The 23240-nt window shown below is 45.5% G+C and overlaps 1 protein-coding gene across 1 annotated transcript in view; it reads left to right on the top strand.

Annotated features, from left to right (window-relative positions):
- Positions 1-327: 327 nt before the first annotated feature.
- The window catches only part of KIF20B (kinesin family member 20B), an 870233-nt gene continuing 847320 nt past the window's right edge, over positions 328-23240 (top strand). Inside the window, exon 1 of the mRNA XM_086921981.1 lies at positions 328-490. The gene's annotated coding sequence lies outside the window, so the exon portion shown is untranslated. The remainder of the gene's footprint in view (positions 491-23240) is intronic.

Raw genomic sequence — 23240 nt, 5'->3', positions numbered from 1 at the left:
TGCAAATTACCACCATTTTTAACAAATGGGTTATTCGTACGAACCCCCACGTGATTTATTATAACACCGTAGCTGGCACATAATCTTGTAAGCAAAATTTGATGATTAGATTACGTTGCGCTAACTCACGTATGTTCTGGATGCTCAATTTGTTTCCACATCGTTTGGTAGGTTGGACTTCTTTTAGTAATTTTTCTACATCACGTGTGGCTACGAATAGTGAAACCTGACAGTGCCCCGATGCTCAATTTGTTTCCACATCGTTTGGTAGGTTGGACTTCTTTTAGTCATTTTTCTACATCACTTGTGGCTACGACTATAGTGAACCCTGACAGTGCCCATAGCAACCGGGGATCTGTACGACATAGGCCTAGCAGCCCTCCCGTGAGGCAGCGCGCGCGCCTTCTGGCGGGATTGGGTGTTTTTCAAAAGAGCTAGAGTGGCGAAGCTAGTCAAGCACCCTGTGTCCCGCGGTGTCGCCCACCTGAAAGTAAGTGGATTTATAATTGGGTTGGGGTAGACCCTTTTATTACGTACCACGTATTATGATTATCTCTGTCTAGACAGCCCTGCCTCCCCGTCTGTTTTCACGTAGTCCTGGTAGTGGGCGCTATCTTGGATGTCAACACTTCCGCCTTCGTCATTGGCGGATTTGTAGAATGTGGCCGGTGCCTGCGGGGACTGCAAGGTGACTGCACAGCTGATGCCTTGCACGCTGGGTGTCTTGACCTAACAAACGCCCAGTTGAGTTAGCCCCACTCTCTTCACCCTGCCTATGCTTTAGAAGAGGCTGGCTGTAGTTTAGATTACCTGTTGAAGGTATTGTTCCATTATGGCAAGATGAAACACCCCACAAAGTTGATATGCTTTTTTTTTTTTACAAGCTCGTTTTCTACAGTTATGCAATATTCCCCTCTCCTTAAATGTGGAAATTATATTTGGTGGTTTATACTCGGCTTCGTTACCAAGCAGGGGTATTTAACGCCTGGTTTTCTTACTATCAAGTTGCTGCTTTTCTTGGTATAATTAGCATGAATCTCCCACGGGAACATTTTGTCAGAAGTTAAATCATCTTTGTTAAAAGACCGTTCGCGTCTTATCGCCTTTCTGTTCTCTAGTGTTGTCAGCTGTATTCTCAGTGTCAGAGACTTTCTTATTTCGCAGCTTCACTATCACTTACTTCTCTGTACTAAACGACTATGGGGAAAATTGTATTTGGTGTTAGGCCTTGTAGGAGTGCCATCATTTATGAAGCGCTGTTATTGATGATGTTTGCCTTGCCAAAACAAATGTATTCAGGGTCAAACCCCATAAAGCATAAACACCTGAATTTTGCCGTATAACAAGGACACATTATAATGTATAACCAGCACATTGCGTTAAAACCATATAAAATCAATATATAATTCAGTATATAATTTAAAGATAACTGGCACTAAAATAATAAAAAGTTCCAAGATAATTTCAAACGCTACACTATCCATACAAATCAACGATACCATAAAAACAAAAATATATCCTTATGCATTCTATAAACAAGCATTTACAATGCAATAGGTCTCGCAGCATTAAAGTTTGTTATTGGCATTGTATATGACAATGCCAATAGTTATAACTTTTGCAAATGTGACACCTATAGCATTTGTAATGCAATATGTGTTGTATTTACGTGACTTAGATGTATTGATATTACCAATAACAATGGCTTTTAATTATTTTAATAATGAATTCTTAAATAAAAGTTATTGTAATTGAGTCGGTGGAAGGGTGAAGTGGGTCGTGTCCCAGAGTGGTGTGGCGGTGTCCCCAGAGTGGTGTGGCGGTGTCCCCAGAGTGGTGTGGCGGTGTCCCCAGAGTGGTGTGGTGGTGGTGGTGTAAATGAGTGATGTGGTGGTGCCCCTGAGTGATTTGGGGTTGTCCCTGAGTGATGTGCTGGTGTGATGTTAGGTCGCTTATTGCAGAATACAACCATTACAAGCAGAGTCACTGTCAGGCTACCGTGAGGGTTTCTGTGGAAGGGTGGCTGGCGCTTGAATCACGCAGTACAGGCAGCATTCTTTCAGGACAAATGTCATATGGGAGGATTGTCGCTGAGTATAGGAGCTGTGTACACAGCGCGGCGAAGGTAGGATTGGCCTTGAGGACAGCCTGGCAGTGCCAGGAGGGCTTTTTTGGTAGTACAGTGTGTGTGTGTCTGTTTTTGGTTGTTTGTAGGCCTGTTTTTTCTTGGTGCCTGCAGCAAGCACACACAAACACAGGAACCTATTTGTTTTGTCGAGATATTCCTATTACATTATTGAGCTTTTCAGGCTGCCATTTAGCTGTTAGTTGGAGCTTTTCAGTCAGCACGCAGGGGAGCATGCAGGGGCGTAGCTATCGCTGGTTCAGCAGGTACAGTGGCACCGGGGCCCGGTGGTGTGACGGGCCCAGTGCACCCCACCTATGGCTGTATTTTGCTACATAAACCTGTGTTAGCAGGGCCTGTGGTCCTTGCCTGCACTAGGGAACATGCTGCCATTGCTATGCTACCTTGTGCATCCTGGAGTGGGACTGGGTAAGGGGGTGTGCAGTACTGGAAGTGTGCATCTATTTTGTTACCAATAATGGTAACAAAACAGAAAGGAAATAATCTAGGCATCCCAGATGAGACCTGTAAAAATGAACACCAGATTACCATCGCCAATATCCTGCCACTAGGGAACACATCTGATTGCCCAATAGGGGAAACTTCGTTAACACTTCAGCAACCACCAGACCAACTAAGTAAGGCCCCAATATGGGAAGGTTCCGCAGTCCAAGAGAAATTTAATGTTGGGGCTATACCCATAATCCCGCGGGACACCACACAAATCCATAGGGAGGAAGAACATAATATAAAGGGCGTTGAGAGGTTAACTCCTCAGACACTGGCATCAGAAGCCAGTCAACATAAATCCAACCTAAAAATAACTTCCTGGAATATCGCAGGGCTGAACAACAAATCACGGGCCCAGCCATTCCTAGCCTTTATGGAAAAACAGGACATAATATGCTTACAGGAATGCTGGGACCAGGAGGAGACCCACATTGAGGGCTTTAGCACCTTCTATATCCCGTCGATACAGGGTAATCGAGGTAGAGGGTCGGGGGGTTTGTGTATCTTCGCCTCCAATCTGTGTAACACAAAACTGTCCACATATATGGCAAGTGGACCCAAAGTAGGGGTGGCTAGATCAATGCAAGGACTTATGGTCAAAGCAAAGGGGTGGTCCCTTTTTGTGATTAACATATACATCAACGTGCCAAAAGTAGATCCTAAAGCCTTAATAGCTGAGCTCACTACAATGCTCACGAGGGGTGGACAGGACGCAGATTGTACTCTATTAGTAGGCGACTATAATTGTCACCTATGTCCTTACAGTGCCACAAAAAACTGTGGCATTTATAACTTAAGAGGGGACCCCACCACACACTTTGAACACTCCATTATGGGTAACATGTTAAACCAATTAATGCACGACTGGGACTTGGGGTTTGCTAACGAATTATGTGAGCCTTCTGTAGCTTTTCAGACAACCTTTTTTGGTCGAGGGTCAGGCACTGTAATTGATTGCATCCTAATGTCCAATAGGAATCAGGGCTGTTTGGAGGAGTTTAACACGGAAGATCTGGCATTAAGCGATCACTTTCCGATTAGCACCACTATTTCTGTCGGGAAGACCGAGAGCCCTGTGTCAAGCATACCTAGTATTCTTCACGGTCACTCAGTGTCACTGGCAAGAAAGAATGGATATGCCATAAAATGGGCAAAAATCGATTCTACAAATTTCTTGAAGGATCTAGTCCAGAAAGAATTGAAACATTTCACGACCTGCCTAGAATTCAATATTAACCCTCAGTCAATTATAGAGGCTTATGGAAGGATAACTGCCACTATAAATGATAAGTTAACAAAAAAACTAAAGATAGGGACAGTAAAGAGAGTACATGGTTGGTTTAACCCCGCCTGTTCCAAAGCCCATAAAGACCTTTTACAGGCATTAAAGACAGTCCCTAAAGATACTAGTTTGATTAAGGATGCCAGGCGAGTCTATAAACAGACCCTACGCGATAGACAGGACGAATTGAAAAACCAGGCCTGGGAAGCCCTAGTAAAGGCAAGCGCCTTAAGGGATAATGTTTCTTTCTGGAAAGAAATCAATGCCCCCTTCTTCTCCACGGACAGCATGGCTGATTCGATGGAGATAGCCATAACGGAAGACGTCTGGGTTGATTACTTTACTTCCCTATATAAAAAAGACCCAATAACTATGACCCCAGAATATGATTTTAACAATAGGCAGGGGGAACAGGAAGTGATGCAAGATAGTTTCCCTTTAACCCTTTCGATGCTGATGACGAGCTGGGCTCGTCATGGTGCACAGTGGTCGTGTGCTGATGACGAGCCCAGCTCGTCATAAAACAATGAAAATAGCAATTTCCAGCACAGGAGGGGAATTGCCTTAGCAGCGAAGGTGTTAAATATAGTCATTACCCCCCCTGAGGTCGAGCTAGCAATTTACCAGAGCGCTAATTTAAAGGCCCCCGGCCCAGATAGAGTTCCCATTGATTTATTCAAAGAAAATGTAGATCTTTGGGCTCCTCTATTAGCAAACGTATGAAACGCGTACAGCAAAATGGGTTTTCCTGATACATGGCCGAAGCCATAGGAATTCCAATATTTAAAAAAGGGGACAGACAGGACCCAAAATGCTATCGCCCTATTTCCTTGCTAGACACCCTGATGAAAATTGCAGGTAGAGTATTGCTAACTAAATTACAAACCTGGTCTAAGAGCAAAGGGATCCTATCGAAATTACAGTATGGTTTTAAAACTGGTGTAGGCACGGTAGAGCAGGGTTTAAACCTGGCCTTAATAACAAATAAATATATTGGAAAGAAAAAGGGGAATCTGTTCCTAACATTCGTCGACCTAACCTCGGCTTTTGATTGTTTAGACCATAATGTGCTATGGAAAACCCTGGTTAAATTGGGGATAGATAAAAACATCCTATATTTTATACAGGAACTATATAGAGATGCAGGTGCCACGGTTAGATACGGCAAAAATGGTGAGCGAACTAAAAAATTCCCTATAGCAAAGGGTGTTCGACAGGGCTGCATCCTAGCGCCATTCCTTTTTAATTTATATATTAACGAGATCGCAGACTTTTTAATAGATCTTGAAGTGGACTACCCCAAAATAAATGGCACCTCAGTACCACTACTATTATATGCTGACGATGCCGTGATCATGGCTCGCACGCAGCTGGGTCTTCAGAAAGCGCTAACAGGATTCTCAACCTTCATGGCCACGAGAGGCTTAAAAATAAACGAGGGAAAACATTCACAATGTCATGTACATTGAGGAAAAATATACCAGATTGTAAAACCTTCGTTAACAACACTAAGATAGCTATGACCAAAACCTTTTCTTACTTAGGCATCATATTCAATAACAGGGGCACATGGTCAACAGCAATAACCTCTCGGAACCTGGCCTTTTCTCGCACGATAGGTGCTCTTAAACAATTCACTAAAAGACTGGGTAGGAAACCTGTAGACATATTACTTAAGATTTACGCAGCTAAATGTGTGTCCACCGCTGTATATGGGGCCGGCATTTGGGGACTAGCAGATTGTACACTAATCCAAACAGTGGAAAATGCTTTCTTGAGGTACTTATTATCAGTGCCCCGCTCCACGTCTACCACCATTTGCCACAATGAACTGGATAGAGTCCACATCACCGATTTGATAAAGATAGCGCCAGTGATGTTGTGGTTTAAGATCTGGACATGTGATGATACAGGCTTCAACAGGGAAGTAATCCAAGACTGTTTATATCATTCCACTTCTAGTAAGCAGCTATGGTTAGCCTATGTGAAAGTTTTTGTTCTCCATTGGTAAACCAGATCTCTACCTAAATCCCACATCATGCTCACAAATAGCAAAAAAAGCTCTAAAAGTGGCATGCCTTGACTTACTGGAGGAAAGGAGATGGTACTTAGACGGGCACAAGTCTACCATAGTAGCCCATCGTAACAACCTTCATGGTACAGGCCTTCACGCTTATCTAGCCCCAACCTATTCGTGTTATCACAGAATGCTCCTGACTCGAATGAGGACGGAGTCATTTTACAGGTTAATGCCCCGAATGATTGGTCCGCTAATTTGGAAAAATGCCCGTGTGATGACCTATCCAAACAGTCAAACATACATTGCATTCTCTTTTGCAAGTATTACCAGTGGGGGAGAAAAAGATATCTGTTACCATTGTTAAAGACATGGGGTGTGAGAACTTGTAAAACTGCACTGGTCAGACTGTACATGATGCAAGATGAACTTACCATAGTGACAGCTATAACATTTTTGACCTTCGCTGTAAAGTGTAGAGGGACCATGGGCAATGATTAGGACTTCATGGATAAACCAAAAATTGTAAAATCGTATTATATTGTACCTTATCACATCAGATAATACGTAATACAGGAGTCTGTATGAATTCCAAGAGTCTTTTAATGAACTTTAGAAATTTTTATACATTTTAATGAACTTCATCTGTTCTGTCTTCATGATATGTATTTTTGTAAGAAGTTTTTAAATGAGAAAAGCTATTTAGTCTGCCTACGTTTGTATTTTGTATGCTTTTATGTTTTTTTGTCAAAATACAGAATAAAGCTAATTTTGAATTTGAATTTGAATCAACCATACCATAAAAACAAAAATATATCCTTATGCATTCTATAAACAAGCATTTACAATGCAATAGGTCTCGCAGCATTAAAGTTTGTTATTGGCATTGTATATGACAATGCCAATAGTTATAACTTTTGCAAATGTGACACCTATAGCATTTGTAATGCAATATGTGTTGTATTTACGTGACTTAGATGTATTGATATTACCAATAACAATGGCTTTTAATTATTTTAATAATGAATTCTTAAATAAAAGTTATTGTAATTGAGTCGGTGGAAGGGTGAAGTGGGTCGTGTCCCCGAGTGATGTGGCGGTGTCCCCGAGTGATGTGGCGGTGTCCCCAGAGTGGTGTGGCGGTGTCCCCAGAGTGGTGTGGCGGTGTCCCCAGAGTGGTGTGGTGGTGTCCCCAGAGTGGTGTGGTGGTGGTGGTGTAAATGAGTGATGTGGTGGTGTCCCCGAGTGATGTGGTGGTGCCCCCGAGTGATGTGGTGGTGGTGTAAATGAGTGATGTGGTGGTGCCCCTGAGTGATTTGGGGTTGTCCCTGAGTGATGTGCTGGTGTGATGTTAGGTCGCTTATTGCAGAATACAACCATTACAAGCAGAGTCACTGTCAGGCTACCGTGAGGGTTTCTGTGGAAGGGTGGCTGGCGCTTGAATCACGCAGTACAGGCAGCATTCTTTCAGGACAAATGTCATATGGGAGGATTGTCGCTGAGTATAGGAGCTGTGTACACAGCGCGGCGAAGGTAGGATTGGCCTTGAGGACAGCCTGGCAGTGCCAGGAGGGCTTTTTTGGTAGTACAGTGTGTGTGTGTCTGTTTTTGGTTGTTTGTAGGCCTGTTTTTTCTTGGTGCCTGCAGCAAGCACACACAAACACAGGAACCTATTTGTTTTGTCGAGATATTCCTATTACATTATTGAGCTTTTCAGGCTGCCATTTAGCTGTTAGTTGGAGCTTTTCAGTCAGCACGCAGGGGAGCATGCAGGGGCGTAGCTATCGCTGGTTCAGCAGGTACAGTGGCACCGGGGCCCGGTGGTGTGACGGGCCCAGTGCACCCCACCTATGGCTGTATTTTGCTACATAAACCTGTGTTAGCAGGGCCTGTGGTCCTTGCCTGCACTAGGGAACATGCTGCCATTGCTAGGCTACCTTGTGAATCCTGGAGTGGGACTGGGTAAGGGGGTGTGCAGTACTGGAAGTGTGCATCTATTTAGAGGTGTACTGCGCAAATAACGGGCACAGGAGTCAGACACACCTTTATTCCGCTGTTCACGGAGTCAAGGGTGGTAGATGCTTATGCCCGTTTTCTTTCAACTTGTTGATGCTGGCTTATGTTTCTTATTCACGAGAACGTCCTTGTTCGGCACTGCTGGTTTGTGGGCAGCGAGGGGGAACGGAAGCACGCAGAAGGAAATTACATCAGCTGGCATTCTCATTACTGTCCCAAGCTCTAAACACGGCCTCGAGCTTCCAGCACTGAATGCCACGGAGTCCTACCCAATATTTGAGATTTTAGAGGGGCAGTAATGGCAGGGAACTTAAACTTCATTCTACTCACACTGCAGACATTGTTTTCTCATTAGTGAGAAAGAAGTGGTAAAATAAACTATAGCGTTACCAATTTCAGCTCGACAAGCGCAAAAAACGTCTTATTTCGTAATGGACAGTGTGTGTTTGCGTGGTGGGGGTAATATCGCAATATTCTTCAGAGGAAGTGCAGGGAATACCTCAGATCCTCGCCGTGCCGGAGCCGTTGTAACAAAGCGGCACATGATTTGAAAACCGGCCCGGGCTAGGCAGTGGATGTGGGCACGGCAGAGTAAATCTAGAAAGTGCATAGCATGTCTCGAGCCTGCAGGAAATGAGAGCACAGCGAGCGCGTTCGCGTGTGCGTGGCCCACTCAATTCAGAGCGCGCGGCCAGCTCCTGCCCACTCTCCTGGAAAGAAGAATCCCTAACAATAGGTCTCTGGCGAGATCGCGCTTCGCGCGGTTCAACGCCACAAGACCTAAAACTGTGTGGCTCTACGATCTAAAGTGCTTCATAAATAGTTCAAACAGCAATTACGCAAAAAACAAGCATTGGCATAGCCAATAGGTCTCGCCTCTGGGACCTTATGAGTGTTTAGTCATGCAACAGTTGATGTAGTTGCACCAAGGATATTGTCCTGGATAACTAAACACTTATAACGTCCCAAAGGCGAGACCTATTGGCTATGCCAATGCTTGTTTAGATTATCTTCGGCCTTTCTCTTGGTCTCAAGACACCACCTCTGGGACGAAAAAGGTATCACTCCTGACCCAGCTCTTTTGTCCTTAAATACACTGCTGCCTACAGAAACAACATCCTAGGTAAGAGTAAATCGAACGAGTAGGTTCAAACCTCTTGGCTGCAAGTTTGCGGTAGCACAGTCAAGTTAAATGCATATCTTCCCTGTATCTCCCTGCCATCCTGAGCCCATGACCTGGACTGATCACTTTCTGATCAGGTTCTCCTGGGAGGCCTCTCGGCATGGCAGACATACTAAGCCTGTCCCTGGTGCACAAGCTAAGAAGGTTAATCTTCCAGCACTCTCGGAGTTCTTGGGTCAGTCCGGACCCCTTCTGGCCACGGATTTGGAAGGGGCGGTGCAAACTTCGATCACTGGATCAGTCAGGGTGTCAGGTCCTGCGTTAAGGGTCAGCAGGGCAACTCCAGGCGCTCCTGCCCCCCACAGCCATGGTATTCAGCCTCTCTTAGAGATATGAAACAGGGCTGCAAAAAGCTGGTGTCTGCCTGGCGTCAGAATTACTGTACCCTAGACAAAGCGCTCCTTCGTGCGGCCTAGAGGGAGTATTATATGGCCATTAGAAAGGCAAAGAGCGATCACTTTGCAGGGAGGATTACGATGTCCCGAAATAACACCAAGGAGATATTTGCGATTGTGTGTAGTTTTCTTTCCCCATGCGCTGAACAAAGCACCCTTCCCGTATCCAATGAGTGGTGTTAGGAGCTCTCGTCTTTTTTTTCCTCGACAAAATTGTTAAAATTCAGGAGAGTGTGGGCCGCGTTGCTGGCACTTCGGATTTCTATCCCTCGGTCTCCAGGGCTTCCCCTCGAGATGGAGCTGCCACGTTTGTGTCTTTTCTTCCCACTACTGAGGCGGATGTACTGGCGCTCTTGAAGGCCCTTAAATCGGGCTCCCCTGCGGCGTGCGGGTCTTAGCTGGGGTAGCTGAGGTAGTCTGCCCAACAGTTGTGGATCTGGTTAACCTCTCTCTTCAGTCAGGGCGGGTCCTGGTGAAATGGAAGTGTGCGAAACTCCTTCCTCTCCTGAAGAAACCGACTCTGGACCCCTCGCAGCCGGCTAACTACCGTCCCATTTCGCTGCTTCCAGCTCTGGCGAAAGTTTGTGAAAGTGGTGTTCCAGCTGCTGGAGGCCTTTGTGGAATCATCAGGGGCTTTGCATCCTGCGCAATCAGAATTTAGATCTGCCTACAGTACAGAGACCGCTCTGGTGGGGATGTCGGAGCCTATCAGAGAGTGTCTTGATGGGGGTGGCAGGGCTGCCCTCATCCTACTTGACCTCTCTGCCGCCTTCGACACGGTACCCCACCAGAGGCTCATGGACAGACTGTCGGCAGTAGGCATCTCGGGCCCGGCTTGGCAATGGATAGCATCCTTTCTGAACTCTCGCTCACAGCAGGTGTGCATGGCCTTGTGCTCCTCGTCGGTCAGGGATTTGGGGACGGGGGTTCCTCAGGGCTCGACCCTTAGCCCCCTCCTCTTTAATATCTACCTGACGCTGCTTGTCCAGCTGGCGGAGGAGCTGGAAGCCAAGGTGATTGCGTACGCTGACGACACGCAGCTTCTGTTCACCTGGAAGGATGATGTCCTGGACACTGACAGGGCGCAACTGTGCCTTGCTGAGATGTTCCATTGGCTGGCCAAGGCTTCCGTCAAATGTAATGAGGATAGGTCCGAGATCCTTCTCTATGGCTACTTCCCAGTGGATTTCAGGAGCCGTGTGTGGCCTCCAGGATTCCCCTACCCGGTGCCCACATTGGGTCCTGCAAAAAAATCTGGGCATCTGGTTTAGTGAGGATCTCAATTTTTTGGACCACATTAAAAAGCTTACGGGGACCTGTTTCGGGACCCTCAAAATGCTTAGAAAATGTCTCCCTCTGCTCCCTAGGGCAGCAAGAGAAATGGTCACCAGAGCCATGATTGTGTCAAGATTAGATTATGCGAATGCATTGTTTGTTGGGCTTCCAGCCTTTCTTTTGCAGAAGCTTCAAATTATTCAAAATGTTGCATCTAGGCTCCTTTTTAACGCCCCTACGCGTTCCAGTGCGCGTTCATATCTGCGGGAATTGCACTGGCTTACGGTGGCCCATAGGGTGCAGTTCAAGGTGTTGACGCTGGCACACAGAGCAGTGCATGGATTGGGCCCTGTTTATCTTCGGAAACGCTTTGCATTCTATATGCCTAATCGGCACCTGCACTCAGCGGCGTTATGCAGAATGGTTGTACCACGTTACGCAGAATGGTTGTACCACGCTTCCGCAAGGCTCGACTGGGAGTAAAATCCATCTCGGTCAAAGCAGCTGAAGTCTGGAACCTACTGCCTGTGGGTCTTCAACATTTTTCGGTGTTCCAGACCTTCAAGAAGCAGCTCAAAACACACCTGTTCAGTGCTCTAAGGGCCTGTTCTCTCATTTGCTCTTTCTTCTCCGTCGCGCCAGGACACTCTAGAGTAACAGTGCGCGTTACAAAAACCATTATAACATAACAAAACATAACATAACATAACATACTGTTAGGGTGATGGCATTAACAAAATGTAGAGGGCTGAAAGCTTAGTTTAAATAACTGGCACTGATTCCAATATAAAAATGTGTACATGTTTGCAATATGTAACAATTTATGGCCGTTTTTATTACACCCTGATACTATTTAAATACTCGTTGAAGAAAGCAGGCCTGGTTTTCGATTGATGGATCTCAAATAAAATGTACCAAAAAAATCTGCAACTTTGGGGAAAAAAGAACCAGACAAAAATGGACAAACGATCGACAGTTTTGCTAAACAATTGTGCAATTCTAAATAACATTAAATATGATTTTTCTAAGGCATCATTTATTGAAATCTGTTTAATGCATGCCAATATTTCAGAAAAAACAATCCAGTGAGTGTCACACCATTATAGGCAACAAATAAAAAAATAAAAAAAAATTAGGCGCCCCGTATTTATGTAAAGTGCCGACAAGTCTGACATTGCATGGGAGCAGATTTAGGACTTTACAGAGGTAGGCGTAGAAACCTGCCGCAGTTGCAAGGTTCTAGGTTTACTCGTAACAATCTTTATATCTGCTCATGTGAAAAACTGCCAAGTAAGCACAAATCTACTTGTTAAAAACTTTTTTTCCGTGCATCCCAAAAGTTTTTTTGAGAGGGGTTGAGAAGAGGCCCATCCCACCTTGGAAGACGTTTTACTCCAGTTTTTGTCATGAGAATAGTTACCACCTTTTCTGGGGTGGGAACAGGTTGGAGCGGAGTTGGTTACATAAAACCGTCAGTTGTGGGGTGTACACAACCTCACAGAGGATTCAAGCCGTGAAACTACCAGTATCGTCTACTTGCACCCCAAGAGTGTATATTTGTCCACATGACATTCTGCATGTAAGCAAACTTAACTTTGCGTGTGTACGCCAAACTTACATGTATAAATAGCTTTGATAATCAGACCTATTACATGTTGACTGACACAACTTGGCAGTTTATACAGTTGTAAAACGGTAATGTTCTGGCTTTGACAGAGCGCTGGGATTATGCTCACAATGATTGCAAAGACAGGAACTGAGGGATAGTGAGATACAATGATCGCCTAAGAAGCAGCATAGAGCATGTATGCCACCAACTACAAACCATTGGACACCAGCACATGGTGTAATCCAAATATTAACAGACACAGTTCAAACAAGCACTGAGAAGCAAATGTCCATTTTTTGATGTGGTCGTTTTCAACTAGGCACAGGAAACGGTTAAATTATGTTCACAACGTAAAAGTAATCAGTAACAGCAAAAAATAAATAAGCTTAAAATGGGAGCTTGTTATAAAGAACCAGTCTTAGTCAGAATAAAGAGGTACACTTTTTATACTCCAGTATTGATAGATTTCAGAGATAACGCAAAATGAGCTAAAAACTTCAGAGGGAAAAGTAGTGTTAGCCACGGCATGATAGGCAAATAGATTACAAAAAAGCATTAAACAACTTTTAACTCTGGCATTACCAACGACATTTTGATTTTACTAAATTATATTTATAATATGTTTACTTATGAGCTTACAGCCAGCCCCCTTCATCCATTTGCTGTCTTTCACATATTTCTTTCACAGACTACATCAAGGGTCAGTGGGTCAGTCTATTGTTTTGTCATTCGCATTTCTCCCACCAGCTACAGCACTGGGTCAGCTCACTTCACTCCTTGTCCATCTTCACTGTGAGTTATGGCAATCTGCTCTTTTAAAAGGAGCACAGACAGTCGTTCCCTTCACTGCCAAACAAATGCTTCGAGGCCAAAAATCTGTTTTGCTTCTCTACATGTAATATATGGAGGGAGGTGCTGACAGCTCATCCACCAATAACATTTTACAAAACCCTTGACAAACTAAAACAAGCACTGACATAGCTAAATGGCTGTCAGCGAATGCCAGACCGACTACCAGATCATTTAAAGTTTTCTTACAGATATGGCCTCTGCATGCTGATTTTAGCTTCCTTAAAAAGTGTGTTCGAGCAGGAGACACAGATTTGCTACAGCAGTATGCATGCCTTTGAGATGGTTCTGAACTCTGCGTACAAATGAATTACTTGAGATGCACAGTGAGTACAGTCATGTGTATAAATGCAGAGCTAACAAAAACCAGCTGTTACACAGCGCCAAAGGTACTTTAAAAACGTTAATTCCCCCATCAGCTCCGCAATTCTCTTCGAACTTCCCGTCCAAGTGCATGGCTCCGACCCAGGAGTGGGAGGGAGTATTTTAGGCTTTGTGCCCATTCACTCATTGGCTTCTCAAGTAAAGCTAGCAGCAAAGACGCTGTGTATACCAATTAGAGGGCATGTAGCAGTCAAATTCCCTACTGTCACCTGTGATCCCTACCACCCCACTTTAGCTAGCCCTGGTTTGTGGGCCAACGGCACTTCCCATTCTGAGCCCTGCTGTTTCGCTTCTCCTATTACACATGCAATGCTGATGACAAAAAGTTGATATTGTCTAAGGAGCACATTTTCCAGACATGGCTATTATGCTTCATGTGCATCGCGGTATTGCTAGCTTCATTGTCCCAATGACTAGTTATACATGGCTGACAGAACTGGAAACAAGCCAGTGTTTTCCCTTAGCAGCAGTGGCGTGGTAGCCCATCCTGCGAAAGCTGGACCAGATCATGTATGCTACAGGGGAACCCATATTTCCCAGTCCTAACTTTCTATTCACATCTTATTAATTTCAGGATTGTTCAATTATTCAATGTGAACCAAGACTGCAACTCCCAGAAAGCACTAGATTGTTAAGCAATAGCTATTGGCTAGAATAAGTGGTGGTTCAAGACCAGGAGCATCAGGGATTTATTATTTTCCAATTACCTTTCACTTCATCTCATCAAGTGAAAGCCCATGCCATGGCCCACTGAGCCTGACAAACGTGAGTAAACATTTAGACACCGCAGCTCCAGACGGGCTGAAGAGCATGGCACCAGATGCTAAGGCTACTGAGGCAAGTTTAAGTATTTCTCAGTGTTCCAACGTCTAATGCATTTTGGGACTTGTAGTCCTGGTTTGGTTCAGTTAAACATGCGCGCACTCTAAACATAATGTGTAAAAGTAAAACCCAGAACTGGTGCATTGCATCACCGGTGACCTGGAGTTACCTGGAAGCCTTTCTTGAGCCACGTCTCAGCCCTGGAGTGTTCACCCCTTCAAAATGTCTCAGGCTGGTGAGGGATGCGACAAGGCTTCTCCACCAGCTGCACTCCTCCAGTCTCCCAATACCACTTCACAACACTCAAACAGAAAGCAGGGTTAAGCTATTTCCAGGGACGGAGAGGTGGGTTTAGCTCTGAATTTTGCATGGAAATCAGAGTTTGAAATCGAGACAGATGCAACCTCTCCCATTCCTGCCAAAAGCACATCATGTCATAACACTTCACGAGCAGTCCTGGCCTTTTAGCTACAACAACATTGCATTCTGGGACTTGTAGTTTTGTTTCTTTTAGTAATAAAACGCTGGCAAATAATGGAAGGAACGGCTGAAAGCTTTACACAGATATAACGTAGACCTTGTTAGAATAACGCCGCACCAACAATACGTCTTAGCACACTGTCATGCACTGCCTATGGAACCAATTCATACTGTGCTGGAAAGTGTATTTAAAGCCAGTCTGAACACAGGGACATCCGAACAGCAAGCATGTTGGAGTCAGCAGCTTTCACCACCATTAAAATAAACATATTTTCTCAAACTAGTCCCTAGAAAATCAATGTTCATTAAACGAATAGCCTGGCTATAAAGTACACCAGTTCCAAAAAATACAAAGAGGACAGGTTTCGAAGAAATATTTCAAGCATTGCCCCATCAAATAAAAAGCCGGCGGAGGGGCCTGGGGGTCGCACACACAGTCAGCTGGATGGTGCATCTTTGTTCGTTAACACCTCTCAGCAAGGAAGGCAGACGCCTCGGGAGAAAGACACTCGCATCACCAGGCAGCCTGCCTCTGAGGCTTGGACAAAGACACGGATCTCCATAAAGGGCCGCTGAGGCATCCCCACAATGAAGCGACAGCAAGAGCTGGTGTCCGTTTTGATACGGAAGAGAAAAAAAAACAGGGGCTCTGGGGTGGAAGAAACAAAAGGATAATGGACAACCCAAATGAAAATAAACGCGTGCAGATCTAAATTGGGGAACAGGGTAATACAAACGGCTTACTAGGTCTTGAGGAAAATAGGAAGTTGTACATTATATGCTTTATAGTGTAGTAATTAGGGTTCCTAAGGTCTACATGCTCCGTAGATAACCCACTTACACTCAAGAACTGTTGGCACGGAAACTGTAAAAGTCAAAGAACAAGTTTATTAAGACCCCATGGGGTGGTGGTACACTCATACAGCACCCTTCGGTAATGCAAGAGGTATCACACCGAACATCGGTGTGACCCCCTCTTTTATACGTTTAACAGGTAATAAAAAGAACAGGCGGTACAAAGTTATAGGGTATTATGGACATATATGGTCATGTTTTGGAACACTGCCAGCTCATTGGAGGGTTTCAAACCCACTGGTCAGTTTGCGACACATTCCTAAGGGGTGACTGGTCAGTGGGGACTGCGCATGTGCGAGCTTGACCAGTACTAAAAATAGCCTGTTGCTGGGCAAACTGAAATGGTCAGTGGTACGGACAACGGACTAAAGGGCACGCTTGCCACGAGGCCGCTTATGGTCTAAGATGGCCGCCGTAACATTCAAAATGGCGTTTTCATATATAGCCAAGTTAAGGAGGAAAACGTGTAGTTTCAGCTAATCGCTAATGCGACCATGCCAATTACGACAGACGGCCCTTTTAGCGTTTAGCTGAAGCTACCTCATAGTGAACATAATCAGGATGTTCGTCCTCGATATCTATTAACATTATTTGTGTCACTTCTTTATGAAGCATCATTTTGTCATGGGCAAGAGCTCGTCTTGATGGTACACAAGCTGATAGACACATAGAACATAAGGCTGGGCCACATTGGATACATAGGCACACAAAAAACAGTGCCCCCACAATTATACATAGAATCGTTAACAGTTTCCAGCCCCAAGCAGTAAGCATTGACCAGAATCATCCTGAAAGTGTCCAAGTTCCATTGTCCGGGTGTATCTCAGCTGCTATTTTATGGAGCTTTGATATGGCATCATAAACAGATGGAGAATTGTCAGGTATGTATACACAGCAGCTACTTCCGATAATTCTGCATGCCCCCCCACGGTCAGCTAGAACTACATCCAACACCATCCTATTTTGGAGCGTAACGATTCTAGAAATCTGGAGTTCCTCAGTAATATTTCCTGGGGCAATGGCAGTGTCATTCGCTACAGCCTCAACAACACGTGTCAATCGTCTGATTTTCCGACTGTTCAACGCAGCCCCCACAAAGGAAAACAGTCCCAAATTGAAGTCCACATACTGTTGTAAGGCAGTATCAGTCTGGTCTATGTCATCCAGAACAACAGTCCGCTTGACTCTATTCAGGACAAAATCGTGATACAAGACGTAGTCATTGTGATACATTGGCGGGGCAATGAATACAGGAGGTAGCACAAACGATACATAACACGTACCCAACCATCCCAATGGAAGCTGATGATAACCCTTCGTTCCACAAATGAAATAAGTATTTCGAGATGCTACAAACGAGATGCCATTCGGGCTATCAAAAGTAAGTGTGGTGTTGCATTCACTTTTCCCTACCGCAATCGAACCTTTATTTCTTATACACAAATCGGCTTTAGTATTAATGACATTAATGACATGTGAGCTGGATACATTGCTATTTCGTTGATTGCTGTACACACGCGGGGCAGATACATTGTCGGGCCTGTACTCTTCCCATTCAAATCGAGTACCCTCAGCCCATGGAAACCCATCCTTGTCATGGGAACATATTTTATTCAATCGAAAAAGCACCCCCCCTTTTGTTGGCCATCTCAGAGTAAAGAGGAGGGTGTACCAGGCGTTGCAAGATCCATTATGCGAGAACGGGAGTGGAATGAGTGGGGTGCCCCCTCTCTTCTGGTGCCCCGGTAACATCCCACACACCCAGCAATTGGAAGTATTGGTCATATTATGCGTGTGATGGAGAATCTGGATAAAACTGTTATTCAGATAAGTTTGCCGATGCCGTTCTTCATGGTAGGGTAGGGTAAAGTGAAAATGTTCAGATGGAGCCGGGGTAGTCGGCAGCAAATGTTCACGTGCAGGTACCACAAGTTCAACTACCCAGGCTATTACAGCTATCACCACAATAGTCAAGACAAAGAGAATGGCACCTAATATTCGTTTATCTCGTGATGCTGATGATGCCATAGTTCAGAAGAAGTTCTTGCAAAGTCTCAGTTCGAATTGTTCACAAAGTCTCAAATACACATGTATATATACCTAAAAAAAGAAAAATACGGCGCTGAACTCCGAGGTAGCCGTTTTCTTCTCCGGGCCAAGACGGGTGTCGCTACACTGGCAGAACTGATCCCCCCCCCCCCCCCCCCCCCCCTTGGAATTCCCGGTCTCCGTTTCACAAACCTGGAGCGGTAACCAACCAGTCACGTACAAAAAACCAAAAAATCTTCTTATCGGGGACGCAGGTTGTAGTGCTCTCGTCCGGCAACAGCGTGGTCCGGGAAGGCTCCCTCAACTTCTGCCGACGTCACAGCTGGGCTCTTTTCTTTCTCCAGAATCTCTTTGTAGTCAGTCAGCACAGCAGGAGTCACCAGATCCGGAGAGACACGGCGGCAGTGTGTCGAGTGCACCCACCGCTTCCTGTTGGTTACTCGTACAGCGGTCCGGGTCGCCAAGAGGACCTGTTCGGGGCCCTTCCACCTCGGCTCCAAACTGCTCGCTCTCTCAAACGACCGAATCATCACATGGTCGCCGGGACGAAGATCATGGCCCTCTCCAGTAGAGTTGTCAGGGAGCGCTTCTCGAACCTGTTGATGAATAGAAAGCAAATCATTTGTTAATCGTGCCAAGTAGTCGTTCATCATAACACAAGGCACATCATGTATTAATCGCGGCTTGGGCACCCCCCAGATATTCATGGGGCGCCCAAACACCACCTCATATGGTGTAAGGCCAGTTCGTGAATGGGGTACTGATCTAAGAGAGAGCAGTGCTAGCGGCAAAGCATCTGGCCACTTCAACGACGTGGATGCCACAATTTTGGCCAATTTAAGTTTCAATGTAGCATTGTACCGCTCAACCAGACCTGCCGACTGAGGGTGGAACACAGCGTGGAACTTCTGCTGAATCCCTAACCCCTTCAGTACATACTCCACAATCTTCCCAACAAAATGAGGCCCATTATCGCTCCACAAAAATTTGCAAACTCCAAAGCGAGGAAAGAATTCCTTAAGCAACACCTTAGCCGTTGTTAGGGCTGTATTGTCTTTCGTGGGGAAGGCCTCAACCCATTTGCTAAAGGCACATACCACCACTAAGACGTACTTCAGGTTGTTGCAGCGCTCGAGTTGGATATAATCCATTTGGAGTACCTCAAATGGTGCAGAGGGTGGAACGAACCCTCCTTTCGGAGTATGGGTCCCCTTTCCAGGATTGTGTTGTAAACATACCAGGCAGGTCTGCACTACTCTCTTGGCAGTATTAGCAATCTCGGGATGTTCCCAGACTCGTGTTAACAGTCGAGTGATTGCAAGAGCTCCGACATGCGCCAATCCATGTGTCATCTGGACCATCGCCTGCAAGTAAGCCGCAGGCAATTTCCATTTGTCCATGTCCTTGCTTCTCCAACAACCCTTATCTAGTACCCCATCTGCTGCCCATGCCGCAAGTTCTGATTCAGTAGCCGATTTTTGAATATCTAGTATCTCTGCTCTGGCATCATACCATCGCTCAGCCTGTGATTGTGTCACATACATGGGAGAGCTAGTCCGGGACATAGCCGTTTGTCTCGCTATGATGTCTGCGAAGGCATTTCCTTGGCCCACTTTATCCGTAATCTTTTTGTGGGCACTACATTTTACTATCGCTACTTTCCTTGGGCAAAGCAACGCGTTTAGGAGATCACGCACCAGTTCTCCGTGCATAATGTGTTCTCCGTGAGACGTTAAAAACCCACGCTCTCTCCAGAGTAGCCCGAAGTCATGCGCCACTCCGAAGGCGTACCGGCTGTCTGTGTATATGTTCACACATAGGCCAGCACTCAATTCACAGGCTCTTGTTAAGGCTATCAGCTCTGCTGCCTGAGCCGATTTCTGTGGTATCCTAGCTGTTTCTACCACTGTCTTAAGTGTCGTGATCGCATAGGCTGCGGAAGTCGTACCATCTGGCAGCCTTAAACACGATCCATCAACCCACAGTTCCCCATCCACATCTGGAAGTGGCACATCCTGTAAGTCAACACGACCCTTTGTCTGTTCCTCGGTCAGGAAAACACAGTTGTGATGTTTTTCTTCCTGACCCTCCTCAACCGGATAGGGCAATAAAGTGGCAGGGTTCAGAGTAGCGCATCTTTTCAGTGTAATATGTGGCGCCAAAAGTGTCAGCTCATATCCTGTTAGCCGTGCACTCGTAAGGTATTGGGTCTTTGTTTGATTTAGCAGAGCATCTACTGCGTGAGGAACTAACACCAGCAGTTTATGTGATAACACTATTCCCTCACTCTGCCGTATGGCTACTGCTGTTGCTGCTACCGCTCGGAAACACCCAGGCAACCCTCGTGCTACAGGATCAAGAATGGCAGAGAAATACGCACATGGTCTCTGCTTGTCCCCATGTACTTGCACTAACACTGACAATGCGCACCCATCATTCTCGTGCACGTATAATGTGAAAAGTTTCGTGTAGTCTGGTGTGCCTAACACGGGTGCAGAACAAAGGGCCTGTCTCAACTGTTCAAAAGCATTCTGACATTCATCTGTCCATTCAAGGGGCATTGGTGTAGCTTTGGACAGTAGCGCTAGCAAGGGCTTTATAATGTGTGAAAAACCCATAATCCACTGTCTACAGAAGGACGTCAACCCTATGAAGGCACGTACATCTCTCTGCGTGCGGGGGACTGGTGTATCTAGAATTGCTTGAATTCGGTCAGATGTTAATGCACGCCCCTCCTTAGACAACAGATGACCGAGGTAGGTCACCTGAGGTCTACAGTATTGGAGCTTTTTCTTCGAAACCTTATGATTATTCTGCGCCAAAAAGGAAAGCAACGAAATTGTACTTTCTTCACATTGTGCATAAGAGTCTGCAGCAAGCAGAAGGTCATCCACATACTGGATGAGAACAACGCCAGTCTGCAACTCAAAAGAATCTAGCTGTCTTTTCAAAGCCTGGCTGTAGATGCTCGGACTCTCAGTATAATCTTGGGGAACACGACAAAATCTATACGATTTATTATTCAACGTGAAGCCAAACAAATATCTGCTATCAGGATGGACAGGGATGGAAAAGAACGCGTTTTTCAAATCAATAACACTAAATGTTGTGGCCGTTGGTGGCACCAATGTAAGCAAGGTCGTAATATTGGACACCACCGGGTATTGGGGAATGACAATTTTGTTGATTTCCCTCAAGTCAATAATAAACCGATAGACTTTGTCGTCAGTATCTCTCTTAAGGATCGGAAGAATGGGGCTGTTACAAACATTATAAGGAACCTCCTCCACCACTCCTGCAGAGATCAAATCCTGAACAATATGTGTCAATGCAATTTCACCTTCCCTCGAAATCTTATACTGTGGCACTCGTGGTAGAGGGGCCCCCTCCTCAACAGTAATGTGTATAGGTGGAATACGCATCTCTCCCACATCCGTATCTGAGGTCGCCCATAACGTGTGTGGTAGAGAGGCCAAAGCTGGAATGTCTAATATAGTGCAAAACCTATCTGGGTCAGGATAATTGTCATTCAGGATAACCCGCACTCCCTCAGGAGCGCACCGTATCGTTGCTCGAAAATATTTAAGCAAATCAATGCCCAGGATATTGTCTGGTGTATGGGGCGATAACAAAAATTGACCAAAGCTGAAAAATTTATCAAGACATAGTGCAAGGGGTTTTGACAATGGGCTAGGGGAGGGTGTGCCATCGAACCCTACACATGTTATCATTTCGCCAGACAGGGGAGCCCTCGGAACCAAGTTTTTCGACAAAGCGCTACGAGTAGCCCCTGTGTCGACTAGGAATTGATCAGTAGTACCCAGAATACCCGCTGTTACATATGGACCCTTCTGATCTACCGGCACTTCAATTGATTCCTTACCCCATCCTACGCAGTCCTATGCATGCACATAATCCTGGTGCTCCACATTCTCACCCTCCGATATTTGATATTGATTCCGTCTATCAAACGTGTTTCGTTCATCCTGGCCACGGCCCCTTTCCTCAACCCTGCCACGATCACTTCCGCCACCTCTCGCTCCCGTATAACCTCCTCTCGACCTACCACCTCCTCGACCACGCTGGCTACGCTGCTCACGAAGTACCGGACAATCATCAGCCCAATGCCCAAACTCCTTACAGTAGGCACATTGATCCTCCGCTATATCCGTACGACCGTACGACGTATTTCCTCCACCTCGTCTACCTCTATCATTCCCTCTACCCTGTGTTCCCCGAACCTGCGCCAACATCATTTTCGTTTTCAATTCTTTCGCCTTTTTATCAACACTTTCTTTAGCCTCCAACTCCTGCCGCTCATAATACTGAGCCATAGTTAACAAAGACGCAGGGGTCGCCGTGGCCCAGGAACTTTCGCTCGATTTCAATCGCTTTGCAACCTCCGGTAGGAGATTAGCCACATACTTATCTACGAACAAATGCCGACCCGTATCGTCTGTTAAAGATTGACCACTGTAATCATGGAATGCCTCCTCAAAGCGTGTAAAGAAATCTGAAACCGTTTCGTCTGGCTTTTGTTTGCGCGAGGCTAACATAGTCCAATCGATCTTTTTAGAAGGTACGAGCGTTTTTAATTTAATCAAGATAGCCGCCGGAAGGTCTAAAATCAACTGACAAGGCTTACATGCCGGTTCCCTATCTAAATCAGCAGCAGTTATTTCTTTCCATGACCCCCCAAGTATTGTTTCATCATTATTTTTACGAATTTGCCTCCACATATCAGGTGGAAGAATTAACCCAAAAAACAAATCTCTGTCAACAAGAGTCATCACACAAGACGAAATGGCCCCTTCCACCCCTTCATAAAACGCCGCCGGATTTTTCCGAAGGTCAGGTAAGGAATTTTTCAATGCCATAACATCTGCTCTATTCCAAGGCGTATACACCCAGTTATATATAAAATATCCTTTCGCATCCTTTGACAATTTATCATCGTCTGTACCTTGCCCTTTAGGAGGGACATACAAAGGTGCGGCTTCACGCATAGGCATAACATGCAATGCAGAACTCTTATCTGAACCCCGGAGAGAACACTCCTTAGTCTGCCCGTTAGGCTCCAGCCCGGACTCCTTTTGTTTCCTTTTTCGCTCCTCCCGCATTCCGGTGGTCTCATCTCGCAGCTGGAGCAGTTGCTTGTAAAAGTCATCGACATCTGCAAGATCAAACAAACCTTTATCCAAATTCTCACGATGAACCGACACAGCTTTACATTCTAACGTATCAGAAAGTAGACGATACGCAGCAACAACTTCATCCGCCAAATTAGACAGAAAATACAGTAATTCATGATCCGTCCAATTACTCCTTTCCGCAGTCACCTCAGACTGAGAAACACAATTCTTATTCACTTTACGAGCCCAACTACGTA

Source organism: Lissotriton vulgaris, chromosome 5 (assembly GCF_964263255.1).
Source record: "Lissotriton vulgaris chromosome 5, aLisVul1.2, whole genome shotgun sequence".
Lineage (NCBI taxonomy): Eukaryota > Metazoa > Chordata > Amphibia > Caudata > Salamandridae > Lissotriton > Lissotriton vulgaris.
The sequence above is the reverse complement of the archived record's forward strand: the minus strand, read 5'-3'. Positions and strand labels throughout refer to the sequence as shown.